General features: G+C 43.8%; 1 protein-coding gene across 13 annotated transcripts in view; it reads left to right on the top strand.

The window, feature by feature from the left end:
• The window catches only part of MTSS1 (MTSS I-BAR domain containing 1), a 116,814-nt gene that overhangs the window by 52,054 nt on the left and 39,926 nt on the right, over positions 1 to 24,834 (top strand). The gene's annotated exons all lie outside the window — the stretch shown is intronic.

Raw genomic sequence — 24,834 nt, 5'->3', positions numbered from 1 at the left:
TAGGAGCTAGGTGGCTAAGCTTCTGTGAAGCTGTTTGAACCCAGACGATCACAGGTGCAGGACACTGCTGTGTTCCACTCCAGGCTCAGCTGCTGTGGGATGATGGCTGTGCTGAGGCAAGGCCAAACCTTCAGGCCCTGGCACAAGGGAACAACTCCACAGAGTTACTGAGGCACAAGATTTCACATTTCTAACACTCACAAAGGTTTCTTTCTAGGAGTTCATGAAGTGTTTGTATGGTGTGGTTTAGCCTTTATGTACCAGGGAGCTTTTTTTCCCTTGCTAAACCGTCCTGTGGCCTGTCAGGCATCCTGAATGAGTTTGCTCAGAGCCATGGGGCAGGGTGTGATGTTGCTGGAAATCAGCTTTAGGAGGAGCTGCTTTATTTCCAGGCTGCACGGGGAGCTTTGTGAGCTGCCTACGTGACCAGGGGCAGCTAAGTAAGCAGGTACTTACCATGAGCAAGCAGTGGAAGGAATGCAGGCTGGGATAAATGACTTTGGGGTAATCTGTAGAACAGGAAAAGCAATTAAATTGAAAAGTATCTGCCTAGGCTTAGGGTCTGTGCATTCTTGAGGTTCTGGTTTTTGCTGCTATCTTCTAACTAATGGTGCTGTGCTACCTGAAGTGGGTGGTTTCACATCTAGTCCTCATTGTTTGCAAGGAAAACTTCATGGCTTATAGTGCTCGGGCTGAGGTAAAGCCAGAGAACATATGGATGAGATGCCCCGTCTCAAGTTCTGGAAGTTAACTCTAGAAAACGTGGCTGGAAGTTAACTCTAGAAAACGTGGCTAGAAGGGACTTAAGGAAGCCAGAGCCCATCTAAATTAGATGCTCTTAGCCCCATGCAAGGCACCCAGATCCTGGTCAGTGGTGTAGAGCAGCCCCATAGGGAACATCTTTGTGACAGCCTGGTCCTGAGTCACTTAAGGCTCTCAATGCTACAGCTATTGATGTATGAATATGGTAGCTGTCTTGTAGCAGTATAAAAAGCCCTAGGAAACTGTTCCAGTTCTGCAGAGTCTCAATTTAAGGAGAAGGTTAGATGGTTCTGTCCTCACTTGACTGGCTGATGTAATATTAGACTGGACTGTCAGAAGAATTTGATGGAGCAACCTTGGTTACACCAATGATCTGCCATTGAGATAAACTGCTCTTCAGCCTCTGATTGAAAAGGTCACAAGATAAAATCTGGTTATTTGCAATGTGCCTTGCTGCTTTCTTCTTCTGTGGTGGCCAAATTTTATGTTAGCCTGTAGCAATTGCATCCCATAACAGAATTAAGCATCCTGATAACTCTTCTGTATTCAGCATGCTCCTGGAGGGTAGGTTACTGCAACCAGAGCTTGCAGTGCAAATGCAGAGATTTTGCATTATGGCTGGGAAATGTAATGACAATGCTTTAAGACTTAGTTGCTTTTGTTCTGCATGTTTTAATTTGAGTTGCTTAGGTTAGGTAACTCAAAGGGCTGTACTCAGGAGAGGGCTCCATTCTGTCTGCTGTGTCTGCATAGGCAAATGGAGTTGCTTTTTAAGTGCATGGCAGCAGTTCACATGGAGCTGAGGGTGAGAGAATGTGTTACACTTGTAGGAATTACTGATCAGGGTGCTTGGATTGCTCTCCAATTTAATTTCTTCACAGATCAAGTTTTGCTTCAGTATCCATTCAAACAAGGGAAGAAGTAACCCATCAGTGTGAAATAATGTTAGCATATTGGAAGCAGCTATTTTGTGCGCCATCTTTTTCTAGCCTGGAAGAAGGAAAAGTAGGGGAGTCATTATGTTTTCCTTCATGTGCAATAGAGATTGCAAATAACATATTTAGTCACACCAGGACTACAGTTAATCCTATAGGTCACATCAAAGGAAGTCTGTAACGTTGAAGTTACGCTCTCCAGCTTTTGCCTTGAAGGCTTGTCCACTCATGGAGACTATAATCTGCCTTTGCAGTGCTTGCTATGAAGAGCTGCCTGCAAGAATTGCCAGTCTGTTCAGTGTGAAGCAGTGAAACCACCAGGAAAGGTGCATCCACCTGCTTAGTCACGGGGCAGGGACATACAGCTATCCATTGTCCTCCCTGTCTGTCTGCATCCCCACATACCTGGAGGGACACAGATTTTGTTTTTCAGAAATGAAACTGCCGTGTGATCCAGGCAGAAACCTGTTGCCATTTATGCCAAAATGGAATTCCTGCCTGGTTTTGTTTTGTCTCCTTCTGTGTTTGTATTGGCTTGGCATTTTCATATTTTGCATCTAATGTCAGTATCTGTTTCTGGGAAGAAATTTTTACTTATAGTTCAATTTGTACAATTTGTTCGTTTAAACTTGTTGGCAACTTTAAACCGCTGCAGTCTGTGCCATATGCTAGTATCAGACCTGCTATTAGTGAGACATACTTCAAAAGTAAAACATGGCTATCAGGCGGGGAATGTTTTTATGAAATAGTTGGGAGTATTTTCAGTTATAATAATATTTGGGAATGCTTTTGAGCTATTCGGTTTCTAGTTTTTAATAAATGTAGGGTTACTTTGGCTTGTATTGAGTCAAGATTGTACAGTGCTGAAGCCAGAGAAAGCTTTTTTCCAGCATATCCTTACAGTGTACAACCATGATAACAGTACTGATTTAATAGGCAACAACTAAAATTTACCTATCAGCAAAAGCTGTGAGGAAAGACAGACTTGTGTTGTAAATGACAGAATGAGTAGGTAATTCATCAGAGGAAAAATCACGATGGTATGCACTGTGAATGTAGCAGATGAGGGTTGACATGGAGACTGGTGGGCTGATGTGAGTCTGGAGACTTAATGGCTAAGGGGAGTCTGTGAGAGTCAAAATAGTGCAAAAATGGGAGGAATGCAATAATTTTAAGTGCATTGGTGCAGCTAAAGCAGGGCAAATGAGTGTGAACAAACCAAAAGTATGTTTACCAAAGAGGAGGTAGTTAACTAAGATGGCATTTGGGAAAATTATCATGTTTGCTGTTTTTCGGAAGGAATCGGTGAAACCTGAGCAGAGCAGAATGATGTGGAGAAAGGGTTAAGTGCAAAGCAGGGCCCATAACTGGGGCTGTGGGGCAGGTGGCTGCATCTGCTCCTGCCAGGACATGGGGCTGGAGCTGGGCTTCAGCCTGCCTTTTTTTGGCAGTGTTTCACTTCAAGTAATGCCTGAACATCATCAAATAAATGGAACTGGTCCAAGTTGGTTCAGACAAGGAGTGGGACTGAAAAGAATAACTAATATGAGTCATCCATGTCAAGATGTTTAGTTTGTGTTTACATTTGAGAATGCTGAAAACAGATTTTCCAGGGTTGAGGATACTGCACTTCTGCTGATCACGATAAAGTTATTTCAGTGGGAGTTTGTTCCCTCAGGTGGAAGATGAGCAGAGTGCAAAGAACAGAAAGAGTGGGATCTGAGGCCTGTCAAAAGCCAGAGGTGGAGAAATGAGGGGAAAGGCGGGAAGAGACTGAAGCACGAGAAACAAAGGGGAAACATGGCTGATGGCACTGAGAGCAGCCAGCAGGCCAGGGAAGGAGGAAATGGATTGCTGCATGTTATCTGGAAAAGGCAGCTATTTCTGGCTTTAAGTCATGGCTTAGATTCATATAATATTTAAGGAATATTTCTGTATTTTTCATGATGAGCAGCCTGAAAGAGAATGCTGGAAATCTGCCATCTGTATAGAAACTTCTTAGCTGTAGATACATGCCATGAAAGTGAGTGTGGCTGAAGTAAAGTCCATTAGCAAATTCCTTTATTGATGGGAGTGAGAGGTGAATGCTCTGGACCAGATGAGATACCCAGTCAAAAAATTAAAAAGTGCTTAACTGTTGAATTCCTTTTCAAAAATTCAATGAGTAGCACACACTGGTTTCTCAGTGCCAGAGTCAGCTTTCCAATTTAAAAGGGTGTTGGAGAAAGGCAATACAGGGTGTATTTGAAAACTGGTGTTAGGATACAAGGAAAAGCTCATACTTGGTGCTGAGTTACAGAATCACAGAATCACAGAATGACCTGGGTTGGAGGGGACCTCAAGGATCATGTAGTTCCAACCCCCCTGCCTAGCAGGGCCACCAAACATACACCTTTACTAGATCAGGTTGCCCAGAGCCTCGTCCAACCTGGTCTTGAACACCTCCAAGGACGGGGCAACTGCTGTTCTGAACTGGGGTACTCTGGGCAGTTGCTTAGTTGGCCTTTCTGTGGGTATTTCATTGTGCAGTTTCCCATTTCTCTGAGCTTGTTCTGTGGTTCCAAAAACAAAACCTGCTGCAACTCATCTATCCAGATGCAATGCTGGTAAATACATTAACTTTTACATCTGTTCAGAGAGCATGTGTATTTTCATAGGCTTTTTGAAAACAGTCCCTGCCCTTGTTATCTCATCTCTTACACAATTCAGACCAAGAATTTCACATAGGAATTCCTGTAACGAGATCTCCCTTGTGTGGATCGAAAGCTTTCATGCCCCAAACTTTTGGCTAGGTGATTCAAATCTCAGAGGACTCTGAAACCCGAGTGGTGATGAATTTGTTGCTTTCCTTGCTACGTTGCTCTTGTTAGTCTAGCCCAACTTTCTTCTGCAAAATAGAAACAAGCATGAGAATTTGTTCAACATAGGGAATGTTCACTTTCACTGTAGTTTGGGAAGCATGCCCCTTCTGTTACCTATTCAGACAAATCCTGGTGGGAAAGAGGCAGTTGTACCTGCATTCAGACTGCATTATACAGCAGTGGGGATGCATACAGGCACGTACTGTGGCATCTTTGCTCTTGAGAACAAGAAGCAAAATGGGCTTCCTGCTAAATGAGGCAGCCAGCTTCCTTAGCAGGTGGCGGGCAGACTCAGGCCCAGCAGCTGAGTTGGACCGTTGCGTGGTGCGGCTGAAAACAGGCTGTTTGTCCTGCTGTGATGCCAGTGCAGGTATTTTTACTGTGAATTACTGTGCTAGAAGCTGCAGTGGTGTGATTGCTGCTCCAATTGTGACCCTCTATGACTAGAGATCTTTCTGGATCAGCTGCTGTAAATGAGGAACCACATTAGGCTTTAGACTTCACCTGGTAGGCAATTATCTCATTCCACTTTTCTGTATTTAAATATGCAGGTGGCAGTTTTCAGCCCTACTTCACTGCCTCAAAATAAGAACCTACATGGTTTGAATTGCATGGTGGGTACCACCTGGGTAACAGGTTATTAGTTGTGCTGCTTCCTACATGATGACAATTGCATATCTTGGATATTGTCACAGAAAAAGGTTGCTGGGAACCATTCAGGGTGGTTGAACATGCAGTAAGTTTGCAGTTTGTTGAGAATGTCTGGTAGTGATGTCTCGTATTTAAGCGTATATATGTTTGTTTCTGAGACTGCCTGTTTAGGATATGGTTTTGTTCTGCTAATCTGGAATGAGGTCTCTGAAACATAAAAACTCCCAAACAATCTTTTTTGCAGAGATTGTGTACGATCATCACTTGTTTGGATTTCGCATATAAAATGTTTTTTCTTTCCCCTTTTAAGTTTTGTGTAGCTGTGGTCTCAATATATCTAGGAAAAGGTCCATAGCTGTATTTTTCCATTTTTCACAACAGCAGGAATAGAGTGCTAAATATTTAAAGCTCAGTGATGCTCAGGATAGATTCTGACTGATTTAAGTGCTCCCTAATTCATTTATCTTTGAAGATGCTGTATATGACATTTTAAGGTATTCGAGCTGTCCAGGAGAGCATAGCACAGAAGATATTGGACCTTTTGTTGGAGACTTTTGGCTTTCAGCCTCCTTGGACATCCGCAGGATCTGTCTTGTTTGAAGGCTGCACTTGTCAGGTGAGTTTCAGTGGGCAAGGGAGAGACCCAGGGCCCCTGAAGATGAGCTCCCATCCATGTCAGAGGTGGTCACTCCATGTTATGGAAGGAGAAGGACTTCACTGTTGCTGCAGAGTGCTTGGAGAGATGGCTTTCCTTTGCAAAGTTGCTTCTCTGGATCCCATCTCAGGTGTTTTAAATTCTGCCCTTAAAATCGTCTTCACATGTAGAAATCCTTCTTGCTACATAGTAGTTTCAGCCTTTGAATGCTGGCTTTCACTTGATTTAAGTGAGTTACATCAGATTTAAGTAGCAGTTGGTATGTTCTTGCTGGGCTGGCTCCTTTGCACATCCAGTGGCAGTTGTTGTAGCTGGCAGTGCTGGTAACGAGGTCTGGTGGCACTGGTGGGGCTGTCTGGCAGCTGGAGAGGACTGGGTCCAGGCTGTGGGGCTTGGATCTGTCTTCAGGAATAAAAAGTGAAGCACATAGAATGGATATATTGACATACTGACTTGATCACACTAATAAGAAAGCTCCATTTTCTATTAACTGTATATATTTTTAAGTATCTTCCTGTACTTTCTCTCCCAGGAAGATATTTTTCAGATGAGTTTGTTGCAGCATCCCATTTTGTGCGCTCTTAAGTCTGTTTGATAACACGGGAGCAGTTTGCAGGCTGTACTGTGCATATGAGGACGAGGCAGAATGCAGTCAGCCGCGAGGATTTTCCTCTGGCTCCCCATTCTGCAGCAGCACAGCTGGGGGTCCTGCCCAAAACTGGAGGCTGGGTTTTGTACATGCTTGTTAACTTCATTACCCAGCCAGACAGCTGAAAGGCGGAGCTAATTAAAGAAAATAAATAGGTTAGGTAGGGAGTGGGGGGAATCCTCTGTTTCTTTATGACATGAGAATTGACACTTTTCAGATTGTTTAGGCCTTGTCAGAAAATGTTTTGTTCAGCTTTTATTTTCTGTTGAATCCTGTGTGCTTGGTTAGCTTCTTTTCAAATTAAAAACAAAAACAAAAAAGCCTTCCATACATGGATTGAAAGCTTTATCTGTTTATCTCCTCATTAAAAAGACTGTCTATGAAATGTGCTGACAGGGCTTTTGCTCTCTTGCTTTCTATTCTCACCACATTTTCCATTGAAAGCCTCCCTTCTACCATTTCTGTACTGCCGTAAATGGGATTTTCTGATGGTGGAAGCTCTGGGCTCTGTTTCTGGCTCCTCATCAGCCACGTTCATGACCTTCAGTAGGAAGCCTTAATTCAGAGCACCTGGAAGCCAATTTGGGTGTATGTGCTAAACTCCTTGAAAAGCAGTTTTCAGAACCTCAAAGTCATAGTATAAAACACTGGAAAACATACATTGTACATTCATATTTTAGTAAAGGGCCTCATTTTGAGTCATGTGTGCTGAGTGTGCAGCCTGGGCTGGGAAGGACATGAGATACTTAGGGAACATGGCCGTGGGATTTCTGGAGCAGTCCAGCCTACTGCTGTGCCATTTGCTTGTGCAAAAACCAGAGGTACCTGGAGCATTCTGCCGCCAGAACCATTTGAGATTTCTCATGGCCAAGTCCCCTCTCAACCATATCATTCATACTGATGTTAATGTGAAATGACAGCAAAGAGATTTTGGTTATAGAAGAAGCTGGGAAAAGTAAACCTGGGGATAAACTCTGTTTATAGTAATGTTACTAAAATTGTGTCAATACAAGCAATAAAAATGGGCATTGTTAGCCCAGCAGCAATAATGTGAGGTCTGGGCTTGAGATGCTGGACCAGTGGTCTCCAGCCTTTGCTGGTCCCCATAGTCATCACAAATGGCAGTTTGCTGAGCTGTAGCTGTAGCTTCAGTCTTGCTCAAGCAGTTTGGTTGAACTTCATACAAGAAACCTATGCAGCAGCATGTATTTTGTGATGTCTGATACGTAGAGTAGACAGCTGCAGGCTCAATTAATCACCCCTCCATTTTATTTTTCCATTTTATTTCTTTTCCAGGAGGCTTCTGTGGCTTCCAGATCCTCATAGATGAGTGATCTTTAGGGCTTGTTGACTTTGATGGAAATGGAGTGCAGGGTCCTGTTCACACCGTCAGTGGTGCTGTACATGGCAGCCTTTGCTCAGTGCCTTTTTGGGAGGGTGAGCTGAGCTGCTAAGCTTCCTGTAGTGTCACCCAGCTCAGGGGAAATTTTGGGTGCTGGGTACAGCAGGCTGAGTCTGCCTGAGCTCTGGGAGGCAAGAGCGAGCAGCGGGCATGAATTTTTTAAATGTGATTAAAGAGCAGGCTGTGCTATGCTGATTGACTAATCACTTTATTTGTTAGCTAATAGAATTGTTTCATGATCGCTGTTTCCCCTTCCCCAGTAAGTAGAGCAGCATGATGCCAGGTTCATCCCTGCTTTGTGGTACCTGGTTTGAAGCTTCTGCCATCTCACATAGGTGACCGTGGAGTATTCTAATGAAGCTGGAGTTATTAAAAAAAAAATCTATTACATTTCGGGGATGTTTGGGCTTCACGCTTCAATAGTGCTAATTAGATACGTGACCCATTTTCATTCTGCTTTAGCTCCTGGGGATGGTGGAGCCTCATTATAAATACAAGGATAGAGAATGCTCCTGTTCCTTACCCTAAATAGCTTCTTCAAAACATGCCCAAAGGGCTTTAGGGTGTTTTTTGTGTGGACACTGATTACGTTTTCTTTTCTTTAAATGGGGAAGTGGAACGGGGTGGTATTTCTCTCCCCAGAAATGAATAATTGAACACTTTTTTTCCTTTAATTTGGAAAAGCAAATCAAGGCCCTGCTGAATTTTAAGTTGCCTTGTTTTTATTGACAAGGGAATAAACTCGATTCTTTTTAAGCATAAAAATGCTTTTAATATCACAGTAGCATCTCATTGCCTGATATTTTTAGCTAGCAGTCTGTGCAACCCATCTTTTCATGAAATGCCTGCCTGTTTGGCTGGATGCTGAAAAGGCAGCGACTGTGAGAGGTACTTGTAGAGAAATAGAGTGGCAAAATGCACGCAGTGATGCAGAGCTGAGGCTGGAGGGGCAGAGAGCCATCCCAGCAATGCCTCTCAGAAAGCTCTCGAGTTTTGTGCTCTTTTCAGCAGAACTCGTTTGTTTCCAGCGGATTTAGGGAAAGCAAGCAGCCCCCAGTGACTGCAAATGCCAGCCTCACTTCAAGGGAGCCCTGGCTGAGATCTGTGGATAAGTGTATCAAATAATATAAATATAAACGAATGTAAGGTAACAGAGTGTTGCCAGGCAACTGTCAGAGGCACTCCAGTTCCCTCATCTCACATTTGCTGGAGTGACCTCTTACATTTCAGGCTCTGCCTGCCCACGTACGAGATGGCTGTTCTGGGCTATGCTGGTGTGCCTCTCAGACAGCAGCGTAGCTGGCAAGTGCTGCTGGTTGTGTCTGGTGTGAAACTGCCAGGCCCTCCTGGGCATTTGTGCTATATTAAAGAAAATAAATGAAGAAGTCAAGGAGTAAGGGGGAAGATTACCTGGGTCCAGTTCTCAGCAGTATAGCAGGCTGAATACGTACATAGCTGTGGTTCAGCTGTTGGTAGAATTAATACGAAAGCAGGCAGAGGGTAGAACAGTCGCTTTTGTTTTTAATAACTACAGTGGCAAGGTAAGCTGGGTTTTACCACTGATTTTGCTGCTTTAAAATCAATTCTGGCAGGCTGTGGCAGGGCTTTGGGGCAGGTCAGTGCAGCCTGGGGACCGGCCTCAGGTTGCCGCGCTGCCCTGGCAGCTCACTGGGTGCTGAGGGGCTGTGCTCACCGACAGCCTCATCTGTGTGCAGCAAAGGGTGAGGTTAACCTTTTCTGTTTGCTGAAATAACCTTTTCAAAAGCTGTGTTTATCAGGGTGAATGTAACTTTTACATTGTAAACATGGGTGACACGACTAGATTTTGGGCAGCTGTTTTATTGCTTGTATTGTATTCTTGTTTGGAGCGTGTTAGGTGCTGCAATCCATCCCCACCATGAGAAAGCTGCTATCTGAAAATCAACAGCATACAGCAGGGTGAAAAGGGCTCCATGTAGGAATTAGTTAAGCTGCAAACCTCCCATTATTTAAGCCCTCATTTCTCTTAATTCACTGTGAACATGCAGGACTGCATGCAGTGAGCAGTGGTTAACACATTTATAAGCCTTTGAAGATCAAAAACAAACTTAGTTTCATTTTGAAATAGGCGTTCAGTTGTGTGATGCCTCATTGCTAAGTATTCCTCAGAAGATTTTGGTGGTATGTCTCATGGATGTGGCCTTTAGTTATTTGTTATACTGTAGTTCTTTATCAAAAATCCATTTACATGGTTTTCCTCATCCTTACAATTTGTTTTTCTTAATCGTGCTGTTCTCATTCTTCTCCTGCACATCTTTATCTCAGATATTTAAACTATTTTGGCTTACTGTGAAGTTGAAAAAGGAAAAAACAGTAACAGAAAGTAACTTTGAAGATTTTCCCTGTATAGAAATGTTGAATAGAAGTCAGCTGCTGCCAGAGAAGATTCAGCAGCATCCTGTCAGTGGCTTGTTGCAGCAAATGTACTACTCTGCACCTGCTGATATACCAACTTGTCCTTGCAAGGAGTGAGAAACTGCCTTTGCAGTGATGGGTTCACAGAGATGTTCCAGTGCATGTACACAGAGCCCATTTACTCCCTGAGAACAGCCTCGGTTTATCGCGATGCAGCAGAAGGCGTCTTTCCCACTTGCTCTGAAAGGAATGCAGCTCCCGTCAGGCCCTAAATGCTGCTCTATTTTGTTGCATTCCACTGAAGATAGCGACTGGGACTTTCTCTTGAGAAGAAAAACAGACAACACCTGTTGCTGCTGCCGTAGGCTGAAAGACAGCTGGTGCCTGAGCAGTGCGGCTGTACGGGAATCCTGCATTCCTGCCTGCAGAACGCATAGGCTTGTAAGGTCCTGCTCAGGAATGGCTTCAAAAGAAAGCTTGTCACGATTAAAAATGACGGATGTTTTGTGACATAACTGAATGGAATAGACACGTGGAGGCTGTGTTATCTAGGAATTTTCATAGAAGTTGGTGGTCATGTTCTGGAGTTTTTAGTCTTCAAATTTAAACTCACCAACTAAATATTCTCAAATTGTGTGCATGTAACTGGCTGAACCCTCCTTCTTTTGTGGGACTGAAGCGTAACGGCTTTCTGAGGAAAGGATTCGAATGAAATTGCAGGTATGTGTGCAGGATTTTGCCCTAAGTAAGGTCATGAATGTCCAGGTATGTTACTGAACTCAGGCTTAGACAAGCACTCAAGAAGGTTAAAATGTGTGTTTAATATTAAAATAATATTTCAAGCTAGATGAAACCAACTATTTTCAAATCTCTTGGATTAAGCCAGACAGAGTAAACATCTTAAAGTAGCACACTTTCCTACAATAACTTCATTCTGCAACCAGGCACACAAGGAGAGTGCATGGCTTGAAGCATCTCAATAAGATTTTGCTGCTCCACTGATTGAAAGAGAGCAGAGAACCACTGTAGACACCTGAAGAGTCTGTTGGCACCCATTAACAAATGGTTGTTTTTGAAGACTGTGTTGTTACAGGAGAACCATTTCAGCATGTTGATCTGCAGAAGATGCTTTGTTTCGCTGTCTGGCCAGATGACTGGGTGCATTCTCTGGAGTGGGGATCATGATGTGCCAGTAATTGCAGTTAAATGAACATGGCTAGCTCTCAGGCAAATGAAACCTAATTTGTCACAGCTGTCAGAATGATCATGTCATGTTTGTTGCCTTCAGGAGCAGTTCTAGGCTGCAAATCCTGTTACGATCCCAGCTTTTTCCTGTTAAATACTGTGCAGCATGTTTGCTGACCCTGTTATTTATCTTTTTTTATTTTTAAAGGCAAACACACCCATTCTGTCTCTTATATAAGCTGGGGTTGAACTTCTGTGAACCTTAGTCATGTGGGCTCGAGCTTGTTAATTTGGTGTACTTCAAGGACTTGAGCAGGGCAGTAATTGGGGGGCTTGCATACAACAGCAGAGGGATTTGCTCACAGATTCATACTGGTCAGGGTTTTGGAAATCATGCTTCAAATCAACTTGTAAGGAGCGGTCCTCCCAGGCTGAACTAAACGTGTAGTTACACTACATCATCAGCTGCGGACAAAAGAAGCATGGCAGCTTTGAATTTTGTATTTGTGCCAGCAGGAAATACAGTGAAATAATGCAAGCTTCCATTATTAATACCAAAAAAAACAACACAGTAAGGTGTAGGCTCCTGAAATCCCCCTTAGTCATAATTTCAGTATTTATTTACCCTTCTTTGTAGATTAACAGATTGAGTCTAAATTGGATGGAGCTAGTTCTGTTCTGCAAAACAAACAAATGCTAATTTTTGGATGTCAAGCCTGAGGGAGCAGAGAAATTTCCTGCTCTATTCTTCTTCTAAAAAAGGAAACAAGATTCAGAAAACACACTTGGATCTCTGAAAAGCCCGTAAGGCTGTCTGACTTCTCCAGCCTTTGTGTTGGTGGCTGCAGCAGGGCTGGTCACGGAACCCACTTCTGCTCTTGACGTGGGTCTGCCTCGCTGCAGGCTTGCTGACTGGCCTCTCCTGCAACAAACAGAAAACAGCTTCTTCAAGGGTTTGTTTCCATATATTTTATCTCCAGTTCCTGTTACACGACACAGACTGGCATGCAAGTATCCCTTTCATTAAAAGAAACTGCAGCCCCCGATGCTTGGTGCTTTTAAAAAGAACTTTTAATCTTCCATAATAGCTACATGACAGTTTAATTGTTGATAAAAGAAAAACAAAAAGTTACACATCTGCTTTTGTAGATTGTGGGGACACAGCATTACAGATAAACGATATGAGCTTTAGCTTAATGATTTATTGCAGCTCATTTCTTCGCTTTATTGCAGCTTTCAGTCTCTTATTATGCAGCTGTCTGGTTTCCCCAGAGAATGGAAGACTAGCTCAGAGATATAAATCTCTGTTAATGATTTTAAATAGCTATCTATCTATATATAATAGGAATCATCTTCTTTTTTTTTTTTTTTTCTTTGCCCTGGGCATTCAATCATGAGATTAGGAGAGGATAATCAATAATCCCTCGCTGGTTGGTGCTGGGGCTAACCAGCTTTCCTCCAGCCCCTCACTCTCTGCCCTGTCTCGCTGTTCAGCATCTGGAGGTTTCCAGCCGAAGAGGTCCCTCCAAGACCCTTGGAGGAACTGGGCATTAGCCAGGATACTCCTCACGTGCCATAGATTGTGTCTGAACCAGCTGGGGGGGGGCCCTTTACATTAAGGAAATCATATGTAGACCTCAGAACTAATGTTTCCTTCTGCTTTTTTTTCCTGATGAGCCTAGATGAACTCCCATGATTGGAGTACAGGTCCAGCAAATACATGTTTTTGGATGGAGAAGACAATTATGGCTTTGGTATCTCTTGTTTTGCTCTGCACACATTAAATCCTAGTCTGCCTAGCCATTGATTTATCATGAAATTAATGATTTAGGAGATGAATTATGGCTTCAGAGCTCCATAGTTGTGCTTTTCTGTTTAGATGGAAACATGCTGGTAGTGACCGAGTGTTGTTCCATCTGTAGCTTATTGAAGAATTGTGGAAATAAATTTGGTTACTGTCCTCTTCCTTCTGGAGAGATGTTCCCAGCAGGGAGGCCAGCGCTTAAGTTTGCATTAACTGGAAGTGTTTGCTTGTGAACTGAAGCCATGGATACTCCTACAGGTCAAATGATGTGGTGCTGTTGCTTCCATACAGGAACAAGACAAAGACTCGTGAAGCACAGCAAGTTTGTACTGTACAAAAAGACATAGTGCAGTGGTGTGGGGTTTGCCAGAAGGTCACTCACCAGTACTGTTTCTAAAGGGCAACTTGAATATGCAAGATTGCAGAGAGCTCATCTGTGTTCCATGCTGTAAGTTATGAAAATTTACTGCAGTGTCTCTTATAGCCTCATGAGAGACAAGAGAGACATTGAGCCTGCCATGCAGGGGAGTCAGGTTGTGTCAGAAGCACAGTCATTTTGTGTGGAAACAGCACAGTGAGGCTAAGCTCGATGTATTGCTTGTTGCCTCGTGTGCTTACCTTGAGACCCCTCCCTTGTTGCCACCCAATATAGCCAGTTTTGGGATGAACATGAACTGGGGATGTCTGGAAGTAGAACTCTGCAGGTGGAACTCTGCTTGATATGTCATAGCACTGAATGAACTATTATCATCTGCTTAAAGGCATGTGTGGACAGCAAATAGGGTATTGTTATGATTCATGATGTCACACTGTGAGACCTAATAAATCTTCTTACATCCGCCTCATACTTAGTTCACACACTTACTGTAGCCACTGGAATTTATTCTTAGCTCTTTTTTATTTTTGTTTTTTTGAATTGCTGTGCCTCTGTTAAATAGAATCAGTAAGGGACTCCTGAGTTGGAGTTTCGCTTGGTTTGTTATCTTACATGACTCTTCTTAAGCCACTTTTTACTTCCTGAGTTAACATACATTTGCATTTTCAGAAAGTTGGTGAGTACTCCTGACAAGACGACCTACCCACATCTTACATATCTGTCCATATCTTATTTAGCCCCTGCTAGGGATCTGCATGTGTTTTGTTCCATGTAGTCAAGCCTAAGGAAAAGAACTTGAACTGTATATTTATATAAGGCAAATGAACCTTTCTGTTAGTTTTTATGCTCTTGAGTATGCAGTTGTTGTGTATACACTGGGTTCCATTCACAAAGCTTAATTCCTGAAGTAGGAATGTGTTACAGGTAGTTAGAAGAGTATGTGTTGGTTTGACAGTATTGGTACCGCTTTCTGTCTGTACCCTAAATGATAATATATGGTTCTTACTAACCTGAAAAATGAAGATACTTTGTTCCTGAGGACGGAGAGAAGCAGAAATAAACCAGCCCTACAGAAATTCATTGGATGAATTCCTTGTCCTCTCTGCATCTGATAGGGAATATCTGAGGTTGGCACCTTGGATCTGGTTGAGATCTGGAGAGCTTGAAAAGGAGCTGCACTACCTGGTGGCTCCTGGCTTTCCCCTGGCATCAGCTTCATTTTTAAGCAAGTCTGCTTAAATACCCAAAGTCTATCGTCTATAATGATTTCTCTGCTTTGGAGGATGGAAGCAAGATCATTTCAGTGCAGCTGCAGTCTATTTGAGCTGGAAATGGTGATGTGCTGGCTGGAGTTAACCACATCGGGATCTTCTGGAAGGGCTTTTGGAAGTGCTGCACCCAGCTGCTAGGAGGGCAGCTCTTCCATCTGCTCTGCTGTGGGGTGATGTTGCATAGTGACGAGTCCCATCAAGCTGGTGGTTTGTCACTTAATGTGCTGCTGACTCATTAGCAGGAAGGCAGAAGTGTGGAAACACGGCTGGTACTGTAACCATGGTGGCAACCCGCGGTGTTGTCTGCCAAGGTGCACCTTACCTGACTTTAAAAACAAAAAGGCCCTGAAATAGATAGGAAGATATCTTGCAAAACTGATAAAGGCTGCTCAGGCTGGTGGGTAGGGAGCAGTTGGATTTTCAGAGTACAGTTTCTTTGTTTCATCCTTCCTGCCTTTCGCCTCACGAGCTGCCCAGAAATGTGAACAACCCCCCTGGCCCCTGACCTTATGTTGACACAGACTAAATTATTCTCGTCCATTGCTCCTCTGTCGTCTCCTGTGCTAATTGCTGCTCTGCAAATCTACCCTCTGGTCTGATTTCTAAATTCATCCAGGAGGCTGAGCAGCTTGGAGGATCTGCTGTAAACATGCCTTATCCGGCAGGCAGTAAAGCTGTTCTTGAGCGCTCCAAGGAGAATTAAGCCTTCGTGAAATATACTGTCTGTTGGGCAGCTGGTTTTATCAATCTGAGTTGTAGATTAAAACATGTTTCAATGTCTTTTCTATCGAATCAAGAGGAAAAAAAAAAATGTTCTCATTACCAACTCCCTGGGTGCATGTTAATAGAGAAGTAATTGACCAAGCATCAGTCACTCATGCTCCTTGAAGGACAAAACTGTCTCCCATGTATTGAGCTTACAAGAGCACAGCCTGTGTCTTTTTTTTTTTTTTTTTTTTTATGCTGGCAGTGGTTTTTAACCTCCTGAAACCAGAGGTAGGAGCTTTCTGCCATGAACTGCAGTGTCCTGAGCCCCATCAAGTGAGATGTGCTGCTTAAAAAAAGGGAAGTTGCTCAGCATCTTCTATTGTAGCTGCTCAACACATGCTTTATTCTGATTTCTCTGTAAAGCACTGCTTGTGACAGCTGTGATGTACCTCGTTTGGGTAGAAGACAGCAAAAATCACCCGTTCAGGTTTTGAAAAGCCCATGGAGTCAGCTGGGAGGAAGGCTTGTAGGTGGGAAAAGCACTTCCCAGCTCTGTATGGGTCACAAGCAATTGGGCACTGAGATTGCTTGTTGTGAGTCACCAGGCGTTTCTTGTGGGAGCGCTGAGAGATTTGAGCACTGAAAGTCATTTTGGAAGAATTGAAAACAGAAGGAAACCATGGTGCTCATCGGCTGAGCCACCACTGCTATTGTGTGTACAAGATTGTAATGGCAGATAACAGGGTCTGTGTAGGGCCTTCTTACAAAGAAATACGAGGTTTTGGACTTAAGTGGAAGCCACAAAGATTGTATCTACCTTGCTTTCTAGTCACGAGGCTGATCTGTGGCTTTACTCTTTACCAGCTGTTCTTTTTGCCAGCTTATTGTCGTGCTATGTAAGATGAATTTTTGTTCTCTTGATTCACTTTCTTTAAAAAAAAAAAAAAAAGTATTTTATATCTGTAAAAATGAAATCTCCTATTCATATAAATGCAGAAGTCTTTGATATAAACTTTATTACTGCACTTGTTTCAGTACTGGCACCTTTTTGCTGTTTAGCTTTGCCAGGCTCAAACTAGGGCTTCTCTGTGTCCCAGTGATGTAAGCACCATGAGCAGTAGTCCTGCTTTAACGCTTACATGAATAGCAAGGCAACCTCATGAAAATGCAATTTTTACTGGGATGAAAGTGCTTATATTAATGATGTGATGTGCATACGTGCTGGAGCTTATGATACAAACATTTTCCTGGAAACTCCCTGAGTGATGTGTTGATAAGACTCTTGTTTAGTCTAATCTTGGATTAAAAAAACCATACCGTGCTGAAGGTGGCCTTATAAATACAGCCATGGTGCAGAACAGTTGATTTAAGAAGATTTTGATCCAACTACCAGCCATAGAACCAATATTTCTCACTGTTTTCTGTGAAAGCCAATCAGTTGTTATTTTCTTAATTGTTAGGAGCCTGTATGGACAGTTCCATCACAGTGGAGGTTGAACCCAGGATCTCTACATGTAAAGCCACGAGCAGATAGTTTCTGAGCTAACACCTTTGTCTGTTAGCTTGTAGCTAGTAACATATTCCTGAAGCTTATGAAATGAGCAATAGACCAAAGATAAGTTTTAAGCTAAAACTTACAGAAGTAAATTTTAAAGCTTAATCTGTGTGCCCAGGAACATGAGTTTTGAACAGGAGATTTGAATCTGGGTGAGTGTGTGTCTGTTGGGTTGAAGGAGAGAAGAGTGTTTACTTTTCCTGCTGATTTATCTCTGCATTTTCATAACCCTCTGTGATGTGAGCAGAAATCGGGGTGGTTCCCGTGAGCTCAGGTGCGATTTGAATACACGGTGCCTGCACTTGAGCTTGGAGAACTCTTACAGAAGAAAAGCGAAAGAATTCCTGAGGCCCAGAGGCCATCGGGCTACATGAATGCTCTGGGAGTTTGCTGTTGTCATTGCTGACTCAGCTATGGGGAGGAAGGAGATTTTTTTTTTTTAATGTTCTTCCTCTTCAGAACTGCTTATCAAGCTTCTGAGGGGGGAGAAGGGATTACTCTGGAGATGATGGAAGAGGCTTGGCTGTCAAAAAATTAGGTTACATTTGAAGGTATTTTACTGAACAACTTCTGAAATTCACGTGATGTTGTACATTGCTTGTTACACAGGAAACTTTAAACAAGTGTTCCAACTGCATCCTGATACTGGAAGATGCTCTGGGGGGTGGTTGGGCAGAGGCAGAAACTGGATAAGTGTTCTCAGATGACCACACTGAAGCCGATTTAGCTGGAGGATAGCTTGAGCAGGTGAAATACAGAAAGAACCTTAAGACCATCTAGTTTCAGCTAAGGACAGGAACGCCTTCCACTAGATTAGTTTGCCCAAAGCTCCACCCAAGCATGCCTTGAACACGGGCATCCCTTACAGGGACGGGGCATTCACAGCTTCTGTGGGCGTGTGTGTGTTTTGAGATCAGTGAGCAGGAGGGGTCGGGGATCTGCAGTAGCTCACTCAATGTTTGCAAGCTGCACCTACGTACTAACTCCAGGCCTTCTTCCAGAGCTCTTGTTCACAGCGCTGACACTGGCCCTATTTCTGGGATTTGCTGTGAGCCCTCTCCTTCAATCCAGCGCTGACCTGAACTGACCCTGCTTAGCTTGTGAGGCAAAACAAAATCGCAGCTAGGGGACTGTGGTTCTAGTAAGCAGATCCTGAACAAAATTGAAGGCTGTTAAAGTGTCTAATTGAATTATTGCACTACAGGGGCATAGTGACTCACAATGAAGCTAATCACCTGCTGCTTTATCTTGACTGTAAAGAATAGATTGCTAGTTAAACATTTAAAGGTCACAGTCATCGAAATTGTAATAGCGTTATGTCTGAAGGTACTGGGGGAAATTGGGAAGGATGTTCTTTGAAGATCCTGAGGAGTCTGAAGATGAGGTTCAGCACACTTTTCCTTCTTTCTCACCCTGTGGAGCACGATACAGTCCTTTATGGGAGAGGCCATGCTGAAAAGCGTTGCCTTGGCTTTGCACAGTTTTCCTCATAAACACCACTAGTTTGATAGCCATCTTCTGTGGAAAATCAAATCTGAATCACGAATATTTGTGTTCATCATGGAGAATTCCAGGAGTAAAACCAGAGCTCAAGTTCTACTTCTTACAGTCAGTTCAGTAGTCTGGATTTAATTTTTCTTAATTTCACTGGGCCAGGTGCATTTTAGGGCTGTCCTGCTGCTGCTGGCTGACAGAAGCAGACTGACTTTTTCTAGAGGTAACTCATCTGAGAGGGTAAGCGGGGGAACTGTGTCACTTGGACGAGGCTGTCCTTCTGTCCCAGTGCTCACTGAAGGTTTCATGGAGAGACAGCTTGGCTCTTTGCCTGGCGTGTCCTCCTGTGCTCCCTGCTGTACAAGAGCCATTCAGGGTGACAAAGAGAATGCACTTCTCTTACCAAAATGTAGGACTCCATTTAAATAGCCCTTCTTGGTGGTTCCCACCGCTTATACTGCATCAGATTCATCATAGTACAGGTGCTGGCCGTCTGTGCAGCTTTCCTGGAGGAGACTTCTGATGGTGCTAGAAGAAAAATTAAGATACAGTAACAAAAAATAATGCTAAAGCATCAAAACACCTAGCTCACTTAAGAAGTCAATAGTCATATAACTTGATATCAGCAGTGAATTATCACTCCAATTTAAATATAGATCTGGAAGGAAGTTTGTAATATTTTCCACACGTGGATGGTTTATAGCAGGAAACACATCCTGCTGTAAATGAGTTTGCCTATTTTAGAGACTGAGTTGAAGCCTGAATGCAGCGTAGGCCTGGAAGTTTCTTCCTTTTGGAAGTGTTGGCTGTACTACAGTGATGGCTGGGTGACATGTTTTGAGTTGGACCATTTCCTTGCTTTTGGAAAGGGTCAGCAATGATGGCTCAGGGGAGCGTAGCACAGGAACAGCATATTTCCTAACAGCTGCTGACATCTAACCAGCTGGCCAACAAGCAGGTCAAACAGCAGAGCTTTATTTGGAGGAGAGGTCTGGGTGCAGTGGCCATTTTGTGATCTACAGAGGTTGGACCACGATCTGACAGCCTATGTTGTGGGACTTTCCTCTTTATAACCCACTTTTTGGTTCAGTACTGTCATACGTAGTGGTTCGTAGTCTTATTAAGATGGATGGAAAGAATAGGGGGGATAGCAACCTCCTGAGCCCCACTCTTGTACCTGGCTTTGCACTGTGCATAGGGCTGTCCCCGGTCGTGCTTATTGTAAATACTCATATGTGCTTAGTGAGTCCTGAACATTCCAATCACTTGTGCACTGCTGGCTACAGAAAGTAGGGCACCTCACCCAGGGTTCCTTGCCTGGATTTTGGGTTGATCTTTGACCTCAGTAACACGTGGTGGCATACATACAGGCGACATATATTAAAATGAGCAAATTGCACAGCACTGATTTTTGGTGTGGGAGCTGCACATGGCAGCAAGATTGGAAGGTATATGTCCACCATAGCAGGGCTCCCCTGGCAGGCTGATGGAAGATAGGATCTCCTTGAAAGACACCTTTTGCAAAAGCAATCCCTTTGCTTTCGGCAACTCATGTCTTTTGGCATTACCTTTTCTTCCTTTTGCAAACAAACAAACAAAACAAACAGTGAAACTTCAGAGGAAGTTGTATCACACTGCCTCATGTATCACACATAAAGTTTAAAGCAGTCTTCTCATGTTTGGCCCTTAGTTGAGAAAATGTCCGTGGGCATCCTTGCTGTCCTCCTACCCACTGCAGCTGACAGTACTTGCAGGAGCTGCCTGTAGTAAGGAACAGCCTTTGATGGGGATTTGCTGGTGCTGATTTGTACCTGTTTCAGTCACCTTCTCGAGTGCTTTAAAACAGTGTTAGGTTTAATTTTGTTTTCATGGCAGGTAGTTTGCCATGTCTCTGGAGCGCAGTACATTTCTTCATTATTTCATGCCTAGGTTTTCCTCTAACTCCACTACATTTTATCAAATCCAGTTAGCAGGTGAATGGCACTCCTTGGGCGTGAATCTGTTTTTATTAACATCTTACAATTCATCTCTCTGTGAAGTGTTACGAGCATTTCCCATTTCCTCTGCTGTAGGATTTTATACGTGTGGATTGTAGAATGATGCGTGGCACAAGATCTATCCCATACGTATCACTGGTTTGTCCAGTGCTGCCCACTGGGGAACCTGGCTGTGGCTCTGTCAGTGCCTGTCGTGCAGCCCTGCCTTTCACAGCCTTTGAATTCTTTTGGAGGTGACCAGATTAATGAGACTAACGCTTTCTTTGGACAGATATTTTTTCTTAACTATAGACACACTGCTTACATCAAGACCCAATTACACTGTCCTTCCTTCTGTACCAAAAACCAGTTCTTTGGGGGCTATCTTTGTAATTGAATCATTTATTTTACCTACTTTAATCAATCTGTTACGAAACCTAGGCTAATGCCTCTTGCCGGCAGCTGTATCTATAACGGATTGCAGCTGGACACACGAAACGTGGCAGTTAGTTTTGCTAAAGGCATGCCCTTGAGTTCGCTGGGAATGAGTGACAGCGCTGCTGCCTCAGAAGACAAATTGGGCGATGATGGCGCGAGTGCTGCATTGCAGTCATTGTGAGCGACGTCACGGGCGGCTGCTCCGGCAGCAGAGTGCTGGTGGGAGCCTGGGGATGGCGGCTCCGGTGCCTGTAGCAGCAGCTCTGCGGGCTGTGCGCTGCCCGTCGTGTTCCTTCTGCCGGCTGCATGGCGTTGGCTTTGTCGGCTGCTCGCTGTTCTTACGGCGGTGTAAAAAGCTGCAGGTGTTGATGTCATTGCAAGGTTTTGATGTGGAGCTTTTTTAATCCTCATTTTTGTATATGCGTATGTTTAGACTTATATTTCGATTAGAGCTTTTACACCATTAGAAGCTGTCTGCTTTAATTAGCAGCCAGTGCTGCCTTATCCATAGGTAGATGGAATACTATCTGTACTACTCAGCGCAATGTGTGTTTTCTTCTGATGGCAAGTAGTTCGGAACCATTTTTCCATACATCAACTCTCTTGGCAACCTGCAGATGCTGGAAGCATTGGGTATTGATGCTTGAAATAGGAATGGACTCTGATGAGAGTGTGGGATGCGAGGAAATAAATCAGAAGCTGCTGTTGCATGGGAGGTGTGTTAAGGAGGATAACACGTTGTGCTTGCTGGAGCATAGCTTTGGAAGCTGACCACATTAAAAATGAGCACATTAAAAAAGAGAAAGATTGAAAGTCTAGCATGTATCATGTAATTAAGGCTCATATTCACATTTGACCTGCTGCAATACTGAAGTTTGTTCCCATTTCAATTGTTGGCTTTTTAGCATGTTTAAGTTGGTTGGTTGGTGTTTGTGCTTGTATCAATCTGTGCATGGTCTGCACATAATGTGAAAAGTGTATGTGCAGTTTAGAACTGTAGCTTTGAATCTACAAATGCTTAGCTTTGCCATGACCAGGAGGAGGACAGGCTCCAAGGACAGGAACGGCATTTCCTTTCAAGCTATTCCTGAGAGCACATGGCAAGTTGGCTTTCGATTGGGTATTGCAAGGATTTTCTTTTCTTTTCTCCCAGTAACTGTGTGCAGATATGTGTGCGTGTTTACAGTTGTGAGCAACTTGTGCTTCTTGCTGAGCATTGTCAGGAGAAGAGCTGGGTAAACTGGTCTCTTCTGCTTGGCATTGCAGAGCAGGAAGGAAGAAAGATAAACCTGTCTAACAGTATCATTGCAAACTGTGGGAATATAGGTTATGTGGTGCTAAATCAGGCTGGTCTCCAGAGGCAGCATTTAATAAATTCTGCATATGAGGTGATCCTTTCTGAGCATTTTTCTCTAAACTTGTAATTTATATGCTAGTCCTGTGCATTGGGTGCTTAAAACCTGGGTCAGAGATCCTTCATCCAGCCTTGACACTTCCTTTTGTCTTTAATAGATTCATTAATAACAATAGATCACGGCTGACTGTGTGTTGCAGGTGAGGGTTGATGAGGTCTGCTCAGAGGAACAAGGGAGCAGCAGAGCTTGTGAGAAGCAAGGGGCTGAGATGGATTTCTTGTATTACCAGAGGTGGCAAGTGACCAGATGCACGCTTCTGCACTCTCAGGGTAAAATTGGCCTCACCTTAAAGCACTGTGAATCCATTTTTTGAGATACTCAAAGAAATGCAAAGAACCATAACTGTGCATAGGTGCATTAGAACAAGTTAGCACTTGGGCTGGCTGCATTTTGCAGGTGAGCTTTAAGTGGTTTTGTATTACTTTAATAATTCTACCAATGTCTTTTTTTCCAAATTGGGCTGTGAGATCGTGCTGTTTTATGTACTTTATATGTACTGTTTTATGTGGATGTTTGAATTCCTTTGGCTTTAAAGCTTTTACTTGGATAAAACACTTTCCACTTGAATTTACAGTGTTACATGAATGGAGAAGCATCTGGGGAGCATGGCTTCCGAACAGGTGCTTAGAAAGCCTGGTTTTGGAATAGAATTACTGAGGTTGGAAAAGGCCACCAATATCCTCTAGTCCAACCATCAACTCACCCCCACCATGCCCACTAAATCACATCCATCCCTCAGTGCCACATCTCCACATTTCCTGAACACCTCCAGTGACGGTGACTCCTCTGCTTCCCCAGGCAGCTCATTCCAATGCACTACCACTCTTTCTGAGAAGCTGAAACAGTGAACTCTGAACTTCAGTAATGAAAACACTGGGCAATGGTACTATTCAGCAGCTGAAAAAGGGCCCAGGTATCTCCACCAATGCTCAGAGCTCCCAGGGGCTGAGTGAGTCCCCAGGAACCCCATCAAAACTGCTCCGTGCTGAGTGAACCTCCTGAGCTCTTTCCCGGATCTTTTATGTTTCTGTGGTTTTTGTTGGTTCTTTTCTGCCTGAGATACTGCAAGGATCTGGTATTTGGTGGAGAACAGCAGAGGGCCATGGACTTTCCTGGTGTCTCGTTGTATGTTGTCTATTCCATTGCCTCAAACCTTGATTTCCCGAAGCTTTTCACAGTTGCTTTTTAGGAGGGTGATATTTACAAATTTGCCCTTGTGCACATCTTCCAGACCTGGCACCCATCGCATATGTGTGCATTGCAGCAGGAAAGCACAGCAGAGTGACGTGCATCTGCTGTCCTGGGGTCGGGGACATCTTTGCTACAGCCCAGCGGGGCCTCTTTAGGAGAAGAAATGCAGTTGCTCTGTCCTCACAGACAGAGATCAGCACAAGCTCAAGATCTGCATGCCAGTCAGCACTGCCAAGTGTCTTGCTGCACGCCGGAGTGCCGTGCTTGTAACGCTGTGCAACTCTGCAGCTTCATTTGATCTTTTCTACAAGATGTGCTTGTTTCTTTTTGTGCATCAAAGAACTCTGGAAGCTTTTCTCCTGCTGTACTCTTCATGGTTTAAGCAGGCACTCTTGAGGTTCAGCGTGACAGCTTGGATTGTTTGGAGGGATTTGAGGGATAAGCAGCAGTTTGCCTGCAGAGCTCACAGATCTGTGCGCTCACTGCAGCCGGAGATGCAAGGAACGTGGCACTGCGTGTGTGAGTGGTCTCACCCAACCTGCCTGCTGCACTGTGGGGCTGGCACCACTGTTATCATGTACAGTAGAAAGTGCCAATACATTGTTTGAATTCCATACTGTGAACTCAGACTTCACTATCTTTCTGAGCGTGCATTTGATGAGTTTATGGCCAGAAGTGCAGAGTTCTACTTCTGTGTCTTGAGATGACTCTCTGTTTCACTGTCTGTAGCAGGCGGGATGTTACACTTGTTTTTTTAAGCAAGTTAATTGTTATGTATGACATTCCCTTGTATTGCAGGCTCAAGCAGCCAGCTGGCATCACAGCCATGCAGTGCTGCTCTCCCTTGCTTTTGTGAAAATGGCATCATTAAGGCTGGAAAAGACCACTAAGATCATACTGTCCAACTGTCAGCACGCCACCTTCATGCCCACCAAACCACATCCTTCAGTGCCACATCTCCGTGGTTCTTGAACATCTCCAGGGACGGTGACTCCACCACCCTGGGCAGCCTGTGCCAACGCATCACCTCTCTTTCTGAGAAGAATTTTTTCTTAATATTCAACCTGAATCTGTCATAATGAATAAGGCTGAGGTAACTTAAGGTGAAAATA

The sequence above is a fragment of the Phasianus colchicus genome, chromosome 3 (genome assembly GCF_987193195.1).
Source record: "Phasianus colchicus chromosome 3, bPhaCol1.hap1.1, whole genome shotgun sequence".
NCBI lineage: Eukaryota > Metazoa > Chordata > Aves > Galliformes > Phasianidae > Phasianus > Phasianus colchicus.
This window is presented reverse-complemented; position numbering and strand designations above follow the sequence as displayed.